This window comes from Petromyzon marinus, chromosome 30 (assembly GCF_048934315.1).
Source record: "Petromyzon marinus isolate PM22_M1 ecotype Great Lakes invasive population chromosome 30, UKy_Petmar_22M1.pri1.0, whole genome shotgun sequence".
Lineage (NCBI taxonomy): Eukaryota > Metazoa > Chordata > Hyperoartia > Petromyzontiformes > Petromyzontidae > Petromyzon > Petromyzon marinus.
The window spans coordinates 7408058-7423564 of NC_133696.1; the positions used below are offsets into that span (position 1 = coordinate 7408058).

The following is a 15507-nucleotide window of genomic DNA, read 5'->3' on the forward strand; positions in this document are numbered from 1 at the left end:
CTTCTACGGGCGGCGGCGTGAGCAAGCAATTGCAGGGCTGCACCTGTACCATTTTGATACTCTATAACGACATCTTTATTTGTACGCGATATTAAGCGAATGCCCGAAACGGGCGGCCACGTGTTTCACAGTGGATACGGCGTGCGCCTCACTCAAAAAAAGTGTCCGACCTCAAATGCGTCATCGCGATTCCCGTAGTGCAAAGGAATTTTGTCGGCGTCACTTGTGCGTCGGTTCGTTCATCAAGGTTTTCACACTCTTGCATTCTGCTCCCAAGTGGGGTTTTTTAAATTGTCTTAGTAAACTCGAGAACAACAACACTTGCTGAATGAATTTCACCCCCAAGATACCAATTAGAGAGAGCTTTTTTATTTATTTAATGTGTTTCTATAAAACTAAACAATTTTTTTTTTATTTTACCAAGTAGAGCCCACTGAGCTATGTAGCTCTTTTTCAGAAGCTACCTGGCCACGAGTGACCGCTTAACGAAGTGGCTCATCATGTGGCAGTGATATAGCACAGTGGGCCTTACCTGGTAAAATAAAAAACGTGGTTTAGTCTAATAGTTTAGTTTAAATGTAACAAAAATACCCCAACGCCAATCCACGGCGGAAACTCTGTTCCTCGCATAATTACACGGAATCGCTTCCCTCTGCCCGCGGGAATCGTTATGACAGCCGATCTACGCCGAATGCAAACGAGATTTGAGCCGCTCTCTTTCCCGACCCCCCACACAGCTGCCCCCCCCCCCCCCCCATTGTACCCCGCCAGCCGAGCCCAAGATTTGGATTTCCCCGACGGCAGGGCACTCGCCCCCACCGACTCGTACGAGCCGCCGCGTGCCGCGCGCTAATTTTCGGGGGCGCCCTCCCCCCCCTCCTGCATCGCCCCACACGCGGAATTACGCTGGAGATTAGCGGCGCTCGCCTCTAACGGCTCTCCCCCCGCCCTTGCCTAATGCTCGGCCAACTCTCATACAGACCTGCATATGACGGTCAACCACGCACTCGCCCACCTCTCACTCGGTCACTCACCGCTCGTCCCGATGCTCACAGAACGCCCAACCGACACCGGCCTCAATGTTCGTGTAAATCTTGTACGATGCTTTGCCTAATGCTCACCAAAAGCTCACCCAATGCTGTACTCGCCCAATCAACTCGCGCAATCACTCGAGCAAAGAATCGCCCAACTTTCACGCAACGCTCACCAAACCACCTGCTCAGCCATTTGCCCAACAGTCGCCCCAATGCTCACCCAATATTTGGTTGATGCTTTACCGAACACTCGCCGAGAGCTCGCCCCCAGCCACTCAGCCACCACCACCTCCACAACCATGGGCGAGAATGCCAGAGGCTTTTATGATCACGAAAATAAAACAATGCCCCACAAGGGGGGCTAACTCCCTTGTTTATGAGTGTTTGACGCCGTTAGAGTGGTAATTATTACAGGTTGATGACCGTGTAATTGTAATCTACTTGTGCAATATGCACCGTGAGCATGTGAGTCACAGGGTACTTCAATTTGAGATGGCTGGATGAGATAAGAACATTTGGAATGGAACGATCAATGGAGGTGACAAATGATAATAAAGAGTTGAAGACACTGGGGACAGGATGTGTATGCTAAAGAAAGCAAGAATAAGGACAAACCCCATTGCCTTACACAGACTCCGAGGCCCATAGACTCAAATAGATAATCACAGACTCACTCAGAGACCCATAGACTCACAGAGTGACCCGTAGACACACACAGAGACCGATATAATCACACACAGAACTAGACTCGCATAGAAACCCATAGACCGACATATAGACGGGACGGAGATGGAAAGACACAGTAAAGTGGGTCAGATATTAGGGAGAGGCCTTTGTCCAGAAAGTTGGATTTTAACAACTAAGAAAGAACCAAGCACTTGAACCTCGAACAACTTTACCCGGCCCTCTCAAAAAGACGATTTTGCATTCCGATAGCCTTTTGCAAAAGTTAGAAAAACAAATCTCATGAACGTAAAATAAAGTCTTCTGTGGCTTTCTCTGACCTCACGTTTTTACAGCCACACATGCAATTTCACACAAGCTCACAGCTACAGACCCACACAGTCCATCCAGTTGGCTTTGCTCGGCGTGTTTCTTTATTTGCTCAATTTTCCACGCGCTTCATGTCATTGCCTTTGTGTCACTTTTTTGACGAGCTAGGTCACTCTCGGAAAACGCTTCTCGATCCATCCATCTCGTCTCCTTTGAGTTGTCACCTGGTCAAACAAAATGTAAACGCGGCATTCGAAAGGCGGAGGGACCGCCCGAGCCTGCGCGAGGGAGCGTCGAGCATTCGGATGGCCTCTTCACGGCTCGCGGCTGCCACAATGCAAGTTCAAGTTTCCCCAGAGAAACACGCAAATCCTTTTTTTAGATCGCCTGCCAAATAATGTAATATATTCCAAGTGCCTTTTGCGTTTGCATCGGCCTGACCAGGAGAGGACTCTCAAGATAATAATAATAATAATAAGAAGAAGAAAAGTCGAGCGGATCAAAATCAGAATCTGTTATTTAGACTGCAGGAGGAATCCGATGAGCTATGAAGCTCTTTTCCACAGATGTCCACTATGGGCGGGTCAGCAAGTCACAACGGCATACAATACCAGCGAAGTAAAGGAGTGCAAATATAGGGAACAGGTAAGGATCTTTTGCAAACAAGGATTGGAGTTGATCATAATACAAAAAAACGTGCAGATGAAGCGGTGGTGCAACGATCAGTGCACTGCACGACAAACCTACGGGCTACCAGAGCCAGAGGCTAATCTAGAAACTTCTGAGCACAGTGGGGGGCGGGGGCAGGATTCCAAAATGTCAAGCCTTTTAAATGGGGCCTTAAAATGGGCCCTAAACAGGGCGATCACCCCCCCCCACCGCCCCCTTTGTCCTCCGCCACATTTGGATCCAGCCCTGACCAGCGTTCAATTCCCTGCCACGGCCAAAATGGATGGCGCGTCATATCTGAACTGGTCATGTGCAGAGTCTCAAGACTCATCTTCGGGAGGGTGCTGCATTTCGGTGTTTGGCCAATTGCATTATTAATAAGTTTGAGTTCACATGGGGAGCGAACCGGAGAAAACCTGGAGAAAACCTGGAGCAAACCCACCACGCACACGAGGGGCAGATTAGAGACTCAAGCCTCCGCACATAAAGATCCAAGGAATCCATTGCTTTACTGGCATTTCCTGGCCACCATTGCAATAAGGTAAAAAGCCCCAGATAACCACCCGACTTTGTGCCCTCCACAGTGGGTCATCTTTACGAGAGCTATGGTGAGAGCTATGGTGACCGCACCCCTTACAGATGGACTTGGCAGACAGAGCTGACTGTGTAAACGCTCTCCGCCATAATGGGGAAGCTTGAAACAAAGCAAACAGAAGAAAAAAAAAGCCACGACGATTCACGGCGTTGATCGCCGTCACCGTTGTTGATTTTTGGGGCCAGGACTCGGGCGGCAATTGAGGAACTCGATCGCGTGACCCCTCTCGGCAACGACACCCCCCCCCCCAGCACCACGCAGCTGGGGCTGTGGGTGACCTCTCCACACCCCCTCAACCCACCACCAAGCCGTCCAACCCCCTACGCCTCCACCCCCCAACAAAACAAAGACCCCCCCCCCCCCCGTATAGCCGTAACAGACTGTAGGGGCAAGTGCTGTTAGCGAGCACCTATGAAGGCCGGCACGGCACACGAGGGGGTGGGTGGCCAGCACCACGCCCAGCCGCCTTCGTCTCCCGAGTGACGATGTTTACACACTGCACGAGGCACTCGTTTAAGGCCGAGTCGACCTAGAGGAGGCCCAGGACCGGTTCAGATAATCGTCACTGGTGTCGGTGGCCGTGAGCTGGAATCGAACTCGGGCCGCCCCCTGCACACCCCCTGGCCCCACCACCACCGCCCCACCGCCTGCATTGACTGGAATCGGCCGCGATGGAACTCTGCGCGTCACGCCAACGGGGTAAACAACGCGGCGGAGCATCATCAGCAGGGTGCAGAGTGCAGCAACGATCGCCGCGTGGGCTGAGAGACGCGTCCTCAGCCCAAGCACCGCAGCGCCACTGAGAGAGAGTGTGAGAGAGTGTGTGAGAGAGTATGAGAGAGAGAGAGTGTGAGAGAGTATGTGAGAGAGAGAGAGTGTGAGAGAGTGTGTGAGAGAGTATGAGAGAGAGAGAGTGTGTTAGAGTGTGTGAGAGCGTGTGTGTGTGTGTGTGTGAGAGAGCGTGTGAGTGTGAGAGAGTGTGTGAGAGTGTGTGAGAGAGTGTGTGAGAGTGTGTGAGAGAGTGTGTGAGAGAGTGTGTGAGAGAGAGAGAGTGTGTGAGAGAGTGTGAGTGAGAGTGTGTGTGTGTGTGTGAGTGTGTGAGAGAGAGAGTGTGAGAGAGAGTGTGTGAGAGAGAGAGTGTGAGAGAGAGTGTGTGAGAGAGTGTGTGAGAGAGTGTGTGTGAGTGTGTGAGAGAGAGAGTGTGAGAGAGAGTGTGTGAGAGAGTGTGTGTGAGAGAGAGTGTGTGAGAGAGTGTGTGTGAGAGAGAGTGTGAGAGAGTGAGAGTGTGTGAGAGTGAGAGTGTGAGAGAGTGTGTGAGAGAGTGTGTGTGAGTGTGTGAGAGAGCGAGTGTGAGAGAGAGTGTGTGAGAGAGTGTGTGTGAGAGAGAGTGTGTGAGAGAGAGTGTGTGAGAGAGTGAGAGTGTGTGAGAGAGTGTGAGAGAGAGTGTGTGTGAGAGAGAGTGTGTGAGAGAGTGAGAGTGTGTGAGAGTGAGAGTGTGAGAGAGTGTGTGTGTGAGAGAGAGTGTGAGAGTGTGAGAGTGTGTGTGTGAGAGAGTGTGTGTGAGAGAGAGTGAGAGAGAGAGAGTGTGTGAGAGAGAGAGAGTGTGAGAGAGAGAGAGTGTGAGAGTGTGAGAGAGAGTGTGAGAGAGAGAGTGTGGGACTCCCCGGCCTGAAGGGCACTATAAAAAAAATCACGAGCAATATCAATCACAATAATAATAATTAAACCACTCAATGCAAAGCATTTACCTGCAGCACTCCGTGCTATTGCATTTGCGAGATATGTATTCCTATCGCCCCCATGATATGTCCCGTTTTTATTATACCTTAAGGAAGTGGCACGACCTTCCCCATCGCGCATGAATATTTAGCCAACGAGGTGGCTGGGTGGATAATGGGGCCCATAATGGCCGTGTGGGAGACAGCGAGATGGCAATACTGGGATAGTGGGTTTTAATAAGTGTGGGTTTTAATTCTCAAAAGCGTTCTCCGTTAACACTGTGTGGCTGGCCTTCAATGACAAAGTACATAATAGGTGACGTTTTTGGCAATGGCCCTTCTTCATGGCACTTAGTTGGGAGAGGCCATAGAGATAGAGTGGAAAACAACGGCTTGAGACTGCGCTTAACACCATGGGGCCGGATGAGAATTAAAGTTTAACAACGTACAATATACACCGTGCAGTGAGACATTTCCATTGTCATTGCTAAAAATCTAAATAATATATTCATGCACGCATAATGTATAATGGCTCTAACATACAAATACAAAGATCCCCTGTGTAGCCTTAACATACTGTATTGGCAAGTGCTGTTTGTGAGCACCTATGAAGGCCTGCACAGCAACACGAGTGGGTGGGGGTGTCCAGCACCACGCCCGGCTGCCTTTGTGTAGTCACTCTCTAACATACCCTAGTCTTACACGTTGTAAAACAACGGCACAGGGTATTTTACAAATGTATCTACATTTTGTCTTAAATGCAGCAGTTACGGGAATTGGTCAAGTATGGGATGAACGAGGACCTCTGTAATGTGCTGTACATCCTCACCAAAGACAAGTTCTTGCAGTTATACATTTATCAGGGGACATCCCATATAAGCCCGGGGAACTATCAATTCGATCCGTCATATATGTCTTGTAAGACATTTCGAGACGTACCATAAAGTTTCTCAAGTTTGCCCGTGGTCGTCATTTGTTCGTGCTCGCCCTGTCTGGCCCAAGTCAAGGAATGAATTGTGGAGAAAGAGAAAAAACCTCGAGTCTCGTTGTGTTTACTTATCTGCTTCGCTTAAAAAAACAAATCCTGTATTTGCCTGCCAGTCACAGTGCTTACAAGAGTAAATGTTGTCGTACAGAGTCGAGTCAGGGCTCAGTCTACCCAAAAAGGATCCGGGAACCCATGGTATTGGTGCTGATTGAGTGGGCTTGCTCATCTCCGATTAACATGGTTGGCTACGTACGGTACGAAAGAACTTCAACATTCATACAACTCGCCTAGATGCCCTACCAGGTTCTCCCGAGAAAGATTGACTAGGCCGCCCAAGGTGAGGCTCTGTAGGCCAGCCCACGAAATAAAAACCAAAATAAAAACCAATAGAAATGATATTCACATTGATATGCGTGCGTGTGTGCGTGCATTAATATGCGTGCAAATGTCCGTGGATGTTTTGTGTACGTAAGATAGGGTGCTCAGGGTGAGGGCAGCGAGGCTCAAAACAAGCGCAGTTATCTCTACACAAACACGCACAGAAAAATGGACCAGCGGATGAGACCACTGGGAACTTCAAGAGCCATCCCTGCAAACACCAACTCCCGGATCCTGCAAAAAAACTGCCGAGGACGGACAGGATGCGGTCTAAACCCAACTGCATCTGACAACACCACAATGTGGGGTTCAATCTCCCACTCCCTGACATCCGCCTCACGTCACTCGTTTGCAATTGAACGGAGCAAAACAAAACAATCGCACAAAGGCCCCTCCCGCTTTAAAGGTATGAAGATGGTTGGGGCAAATGCTGTTAGCGAGCACCATCGAACAAATACGGTCACTGCATCGCGTGCTTTCAGATGCGCTTCTGCGGCCGTCTGGAACGCTCTCTTCCTTCCGATAAGCGACTTTTAAATCGAGATTTAAAACTAATTTGTTTAGAACTGCCTTTTTGTGTTTAGTTTGATGTCCATTACCCCTTACCTCCAATTAGCGCGGTTGGATACGTAAGGTGTGAAATTATTTCAACATACATACATATTAAGGCCAGCACGGCGCACAGGGTGGTGGTGTAGCCAGCAACACGTCAGGTAATTTTAATTTTGTTTCACCCAGTGCTGATGTTTACTCAATGCACCAGGTATTACAGTTTCGGCTGAATCGACTCAGAAAGCTCACGACGCAAATTCAGATATCACTCGCCACTGATTTCAGCCAGGCCGGGAATTACACCCATGTCGTGGGACCACCACTCCCCAAATAAGAACCACACATATACATAAATACACACACCATGAAACAACAACACTTGCCACAACCATCACAATCACACCATCCAGAGGTGTTAAGGCGCTTTGTGTGCGATCGGGGTGTTGGGAAAATGTGCTCTCTCATCACAATCCTGTTTACCACCTCCTGCCATAATGACTGATAGCTTTGGCATTATTGATTGGCTCCTGTTCAGCTGACCGGCTATTGGTCTTTTAACTAAAACCCTGCACTATGAGCCAGCAACAATCGCCACTTAGCAGCACCTTGCATTGTTCACCTTTCTCTCCTGGACAACACCTTGCACTATCCGCGAGCTCAATGCGCTGGTGCCACCGTGCACTGTTAACTAGCACCCTGCACGAGGAACCGGAGACCATGCTAGCACCACGTTCTATTGGCCAGCAACCCTGCACTATTGATTGACTGCATTATTCGCCAGCACCCTGCTCTACTGGACAGCGCCCTGCACTGCCTATTGCCCGGCACAAGGAACTGTTGCCACCATGGCACTATTGGCTAGTAGCCTGCATTACTGACGCCATGCCTTATTCGTTTCAACACCGTGCAGTGGTAATTCTGTGCGGGCCCATATTCCGTGCCCACCTCGATGCCTGAAAATGCCACTGGTGGCATGCACTGTTGGCCATGAGCAGTCCCTCTCATTCAGCCGGGCAATCAATCCCTTCGCCTCAGCTGGGCAAGCACAGCGGGCACGGCGGAGAACGACGGGAGTCACGCGTGAAGAGGAAACACTCGTGCGGTGAAAGAGTGTGAACAGCGTTCGCAAACAACGGGGCCCCCTTGTCGAGCGAGAAGCGTCGCTGCTGAAACTTAGCAGCGGGATCTTGCTACCCATCCCCCCTGCCCGCTCGCCCCCCCCCCCCAACCACCACTCCCACCGCAAAGCAGCGTCTCCTGAGATCGCTCGCGTGAGACGCGATGAGTTGCGGGCCAACGCTGGCAGCGGTCAAACAGACCTAGATGGGGGGGGGCGGGGGGGGGGGGGCTGGCACGACCTGCTCTGTGGAGCATGACCCGGCCACGAGCTGTTATAATGGACGGCGCTGATGATGATGATGATAATAATAATATGGGAGGCGAAATGGGACGTTAGAGAGAGGAGGTCAAAAAGGAGGGAGTCAGGTGACGGGGCCGGGTGGTGGCGTGGTCGCCACTCGTGTGCAGAGTTTCACGGGCTGAGCTTGGTAGCCACCGTTGGTTTAAACAGAAGCACAATCCATCGTCAGCATCAGCAAAATCTTGAATCGTAATCATCATCATCATCGTAAATGCTATGTGCTGAATGAGAGGGACTGCTTCGCAGCGGATGGTAAAGATCCCCGTGATGTTTTTTTTTTTAAAGTGTAGCCGGCTGCACTCTAACCCAAATAAACCTGTATTATGAATTTGCTCATTGTCAGTTATTCCAATAATAATTTAACGAATGTCTGAGATCGTGAGACCGTCATCTCTGCTCCTTGCAGTCCCCCACCACGCAGCAGCGTACCAACGTTCAGGAACGGCTCTGTTTGGTTGACCTTTGAGACATTGGCCCCAAAAAAGTGGAATTTTTGCTAAAATCGGGGGTAGCATAGGCTAACGGTGATTTTCTTAAAAACGAATGTGTCTAGACCACACGTGTGTACGATAGCAAGGTTACGGAAAGAGCACTGTGATACATTTGCTGGAGAATATCGTTTTGGGGGGGGGGGGGGGGGGGTAATATTACATTTGAAACATGCATAGAATAAAGCGGAACCATTTGTTTCATATACAGTGCATACAGTGTATATGAAACAGATGGCATGTGCACTCGGATTTCTGCCCACGGTAGACACCACCCACGGTGGACACCACCCACGGTCGACACCACCTATGGTGGACATTGCCTATGGTGGACATTGCCTATAGTGGACATTGTCTATGGTGGACATTGTCTATGGTGGACACCACCCACGGTGGACATTGTCTATGGTGGACATTGTCTATGGTGGACATTGCCCGGTAGACACCGCCCGTGGTAGATGCTGCCTGTGGTGGACACTTGCCACATTTATCACCCCAGGTGTTACCCCCCCCCACCACCACCCCCCTTGGCTCTGGGTGGTGACGTGAGAGCGAGGAGACGATTGGACGACTTTGAGAAGCTCCGCTACGGGAGAGCGATTTCAAAGATCGCCGAGGGGCGGCTTGGCACTGAGTGGGCGCTGCGTCTGAGTGCACTCCAGCGCGCAGGTGTCGCAAGTCATAGGAGGCGCCACAGGGAGGCATGGGGGATGGGGGGAGATGGTGGTGGGTGGGGGGTATCGCTTGCCTACTTAATGGTGGGGGCAAAATAATTACTTGACCCCCACCGACCCCAATAATAAATCCGTTGACCGTTAACGTTAAAACCGATTTGCATCCATGCCACGCGGGTGGCAGGGGATATTTATGTCGTCTTCAAAGGAACGCGAATATAACAGTCGACGTTTCGGGCAATGGGCCTTCTTCACTGTATCGCGAATAGAGAGGTCAGAGAGGGAGAGTGGATAATAAGAGTTGGGAGGCTGCACTTTAGGTACAGTACCATGTAGGGGGGGGGCCCGGGGGGTGGGGGGAGGGGGGGGAACAGATGAGATTGATATGATAAATTAAAAGTTTCCTGATTAACAACTTTTTTGCGGTCAGTGTGCGTTGCGTGTGAAGGCAGGGAGCGTGGAAGTGCAGTACAGCAGTGGATGTTGCTGCACTGACGTCACAACGTGGCTCCGCGAGCTACTAGACGATGGCCCTGTTCGTGCGCCGGGTGGTCGCCCATCCAGCCACTCTCCAGGCTCAACGCCGGCTTAGCTTCCGAGCGCTGATGCGATCTGTCGCAATCCGGGAGATTTGGTCGAGTGGGTTAGGGGCCGTCCATAAATGACGTCACGCGATTTTGGGCGATTTTTGATCCCTCCCCCCCCCCGCTTTGTCACACGGCGTCACAAAAAATTCAGACCCCCCCTCAAATATGACGTCACAAAACTCTGCCCCCCCCCCCCCCAAAAACCATATTTCCATTTTAAAAATAAAACATGCTTCAAATCGCTTCAAACTATTGTCATTGTAGTGCGTATTTAATGTGGCGCTGCACTCTGATGTTGTAGGAGTGTTTTTATAACAATGAGTGTTGTTATAACAATTCTATATTTATTTAAAGTTGCTCATTTTGATGTGACGTCACATTTCTCAAACCCCCCCCCCCCTCTCGTCACACATCGTCACAAATGTCTGACCCCCCCCCCCCGCCCAGGTGCGTGACGTCATTTATGGACGGCCCCTTACAGACGGGGTACATGAGAGATGTGCTCGTGTACATTCAAAAGAATCCGGTGTCTCCTTCAGCGGACTTGCGCTACCGTCCCCCAAGGAGTTCTGTAACACGAGGCAAACATGGGTTTAACACTCGTGGTCCTCGCAGCTCGAAGTGCCTGGGTTCGATTCCTGACCCGGGCGACTTTCTGCGGTGGAGTTTGTGTGTTCTGCCTCCGTGTTCTCTATGGTTTCCCTCCGGCTTCCCCAGTTTCCTCCCATAGCTCAAAGCACAATGGAATTGCCGTTGGCCAAACATCCCAATGTAGCGGGAGCCCTCCTGAAAACGGGTCGTGGGACTTGGTGTAGCTTTCCTGGGTAGATATGTAAATATTATTTCTATGTTATTATTGAAATAGCTTACAATAAAAAAAGCGTTTCGGTAATTAACGCTCGTTAGACGTTGGTGAGTATTCATTGTAAATTACAAGTTGTTTAACTTGAAGGATGTGAGTAATCCAAGGTAGGGATTTGAACCCCGCATCTTTCATGGGTTAAACTCCACTTCCCCAAGGTGCTACACCACCTAGGCTGCAGCTCCTCCACACACACGCAAGGTTGGAGATTTGTTTCCGTATTTGTGATCATTATTATTTCAACTCGATGTAATTTCTTTCCCCCAAATGTTATCCTGATCGCGCTATCGGTGTCGCGTCGTTACGGGACGAGCGACCCGTGCATGAATTCTCACAGAGCGGCACGCACGGAAGCGGACACCACAGAGCTACCTCCGAGGTCCCTTCACGTGACCTCCGGTCCACACACAGTCGGAGGGCACAGCTCTTTCCATGCTTAACATCGCTGGGAAATATATGATGTCACTCGAGCCCTGCCCCTCTGCCCCCCCCACCCATCATCCTCCACAGAGGTATTTAGCCCCCCCCCACCCACACAGCACACTTGTAAAAACTTAGTGTCGCCTATGTCTGAATGGGCTCCTGACCCAGTGATAAACGAGCTGAGGACCCCCCCCACCCACCTCACGGCACCGCACGCTAATGGTTTCTCCCAGTGCGAGTGGAAAAATGAATAAGTCGACGACCCAGACTGCAATGGACAGGAGTGGACAAATCTTCTTCTCTGACCAACTCCCGCAGGTAGCAGCAGCGCTGGAGCGTGAGGGATAGCGACGGCATGCAGAGGCCTTCATCCAGCAGCAGTGGAAACACAACGATGGATAATGACGACGATGACAGGTTGCTTGCAATCGAAGGAAGTGGAGCACACGGTCTCGGTGTGTCTGGAGTGATGCCCCATACAACCCCAGAGGTGAAGGGTTAACTGGGAGGGCAGTTCCACAATTTTGGACGTACGATCTCATACACTTTGAAGATGTGGTTTGTGGTTCCTATATATATGATGTATATATGGCTTTCCTCACCTGGGGCTGTAGTACATCAACCAATTAACACTGCCAAACAGCTAAGAGATCAATTGTCCAGGTCTCTTGATCAGAAAAAAAAATACTCATAAATACCACGGTGGTCTTGCTCTCGGCTGGACGGATCGACTCTATCATCTGCGCTGGGTATTTGTTGAAGGCCCATTCACTTCATTGTGTACGTGTCAAACGTACCGATGTGTATTTGGCCGCTAGAAATGTCCGCGCGATGAGCCTACTTCGTTGAGCTGTCGGTTGCGATAGCCAGGTCGCTTCTGAAAAAGAGAGCTACACAAGCTCAGCGAGGCCTTACCTGATAAAATAACAACAATAAAAAATGGTTTAGCTTGTAGACCAGTTGAATAGCTTTCAAAACGACACTCGGTTTGTATTGCTGGGACGGTTATGAAAGTTCAGCTGGGGCGTAGGCCAATCTGTGTTACTGTCCTGAACTGAACCATATGTGCGCAAAGTGAGAGATCTCCCCCTCCTCCCCCATAGCCTACACGGCCTATTGGGTCACGTGCTGGTAAGCGAGCACCTATTGAGGCCGGCACGGTAATCCGCAATAGAAGAGGGGGGGGGGGGTGTCGAGACCTACTCCCGGCCGCTTTCATCTCCCCCCCGCCCCATGCTAGTATTTACACACTGCACCAGGAATGTACTCATTTAGGGCTGATCCAATGTAGGGGTTCAGTTATCGGTTCAGATATCCACCGCTAATGGTGGTTGTAAGTGTAAATTGAACTCGGGGTCACCGGGTTCGTAGCGCGGTGCACTAACCACTGCATTATCGCGCGCGCACACACATACACGCGCATCTACACATGCACACACACACGGGCACTAGTGGTGCGTCGTCATGACCGTCTGGCCCGTGCGATACAAGCGGCAGCTGCTGCTTATGTTTTGCTCCAGTGGCTGGCTAATGGTATGACGCAGCACTATACACTTTTGCATCGGCCTGATTGCACTTAACATTCTAAAGGTGCGTGCTGGTGGTGATGACGATACAATAATGCACTGCTGATGATGATGATGGGTTGTGCTGCTTCTGCCTTTGATGATGATTAAACTGTTGTTCATGAGATGTATGATGATGATGGGGGTATTTTTTAAACCTTCACCAGGGTTAGGGTCAACGATCAATTATTTGGTACATTTGGAGCAAATACCTTCGATGCCTACGAGTTATTACTGTCGCTGGCCAGTGCGGCATTCAAATTCACAACAGAAACCCTGGCCACCTTGAGACCAATTGCGTTGCATGCACAGACGCACACGTAAACGCCCGTTAACACCTTGCAAGAACACATGGCCTCTCCCACCCACCCAACAATTCTCACCGACACGAGACAAAAGGCAAATATGGCCCCGTACAGCCTTGAATAAGACTGCTGGTGGCAATTCCTGTGAGCGAGCGCCTACGAAGGCCAGCACGGCACACAGAGGGAGTGGTGCGCAGATGACACCACACTTGGTCAGCTTTGCCTTCCAAACGCAGAGCACTGGGTGCTCGTTTGAAGGCCGAGTCAAGCTAGGGAAGGGTCCTGGGATCACACTGAACGTCAATCGCCACTGATGTCACCCGTGGCCAGTATCGAACTCAGGCGGTTGGCTTTGCAGCGCAGTGTGCGCTAACCGTTGCACCACCGCTCTCCCACACATGCACACATACACAGGATCTGCTGAAGTGTCACTTCACTGGCCACGGCCGGGAATCGAACCCAGGTGGCTCGGCTCGTAGTGCAGTGCTCCGGCCCCCGCGCCACCGCTCTCACAAAAAAAAAGGATGTTGTGGTTAATATTTTAATCGCCAAGAAAACTACGACGCTGTAAACGTTGCACCCAAGAGACCCGTGCACTCACGACGCTCGGAACGAAGTGGGGCCCCCCCTCCCCTCTCCCCTGGTCCTCTCTGCAGCCCCGGCGCGCCTGGGCCCCTCCGGCCCGCGGACCCCTGTGCACTTGCGCCACCTGCGTACTCGACAGCGTGGCCTCGACAAGGCCCGTCGTCACCCGCCGCTCGTTTCTTTGGGACTGCTTGTTGTGTTCAGTTTGTTGTGTTCAGTTTGTTGTGTTCAGTTTGTTGTGTTCAGTTTGTTGTCCCCCCACCCCCTCCCTCCCCCACTGCCCCGCACCTCCGATTGGCACGATTGGCGACGCACGGTGCCAAAGAAGTTCAACGTACACACAGAGACGTTGTGAGCGAAGCAACCGGAGCGCGGGCGATGGTATTTAGCGACGAGGAAACTGCGATGCTGTGAATGTTGCACCGAAGAGACCCGTGAACTCATGCCGCTTGTTTTTATTTTTTATTTATTTTGCAGTAGTGGAGCAATGTTGCTGTCATGCCAATCGAGCAATACCGGTCGCATTCTACGTTGCTTTGTTTTTAGCTCTGGGAGGAAACCGTTGAACACGGAGAACACCCACGACGCAGAACAGGTGAACATACGAACTCCAGGTGAACATACGAGCGCCCACCGGGCCACTTCTGCGCCATCGCAGTCCCGTGTCTCACCCATCCGGTGAGGTTTATGTTGCTGCTTCAAAGAAAGAATGTGGCCGGCTTGAAGCTGTGGCGTCGCGTGGGGCAAGCGGCGGCGGCTGCGACCGCTACGGAGGAGAGAGGAGGGAGGAGGGAGGAGGAGGAGGAGGACAAACCGTGCACGAGAGTCCACCCAATCGCTCGAGTTCCGTCGCCTGATGGGGATGATGATGAAGATGCTGATGATGATGCTGATGACAATATGGTGGCGATTAGTATTATTGTTTATTACACTTGTTTGCCCAGCATGATAATGATTATTATTTATTACAGTTGTTTACACAGCATGGTGAAAATGATGATGATGGTGGTTATTATTGTTCACAGTTGTTTACACAGCATGATGATGGTGGCAGTGTTGCTGATGATGGTTGCATCGTTGCTGATGACAACGATAGTTGCGGTAGTGGTGATGACAATGACGCTGGTGGTGCTGGTGGTGCTGGCGATTATGATTAATGACAAATGGATATTACTGTGATGGATGGCGCCGATGATGATGATGGAGTTGGAGCCGACCACATATTCACTCCATGACTTAAAAAATTCTAAAGCAATACAGGGACTCCTCTACTTATGAACGAATTAGGTTCCAGAGGTCTGTTCGTAAGTCGATTTGTTCGTAAGTACAACTTTGCTCATGTCGATTCCAAACACGTTGTACGGCATGTACACTAAACACGCGGAATGGCTTTAAAAGTTGTATAATCTCCTGTACATGTACATGCCACTGGTTCTTCATGTTCTGCAGATGTAAATGCCACCACCGCCATCTATTGCGCGGCAGTCGAACTTACGACTGTTGGTTCGAACAGGCAACTGGACATACAGACAGGTTTGTTCATATCTCTGAAAGTTCATAAGTCGAGTATTCGTAAGTAGAGGAGTCCCTACAATACTAAAGCCATTTGTTTACCCAGGAAGATCTCTCGAGCGTTTTGCTTAGGACGGTCCTGCATGAAGTTGTTTGGCC

The 15507-nt window shown here is 50.6% G+C and overlaps 1 protein-coding gene across 1 annotated transcript in view; it reads right to left on the minus strand.

Annotated features, from left to right (window-relative positions):
- Positions 1 to 15507, minus strand: part of LOC116947530 (NUAK family SNF1-like kinase 1) — a 58202-nt gene that overhangs the window by 19474 nt on the left and 23221 nt on the right. The gene's annotated exons all lie outside the window — the stretch shown is intronic.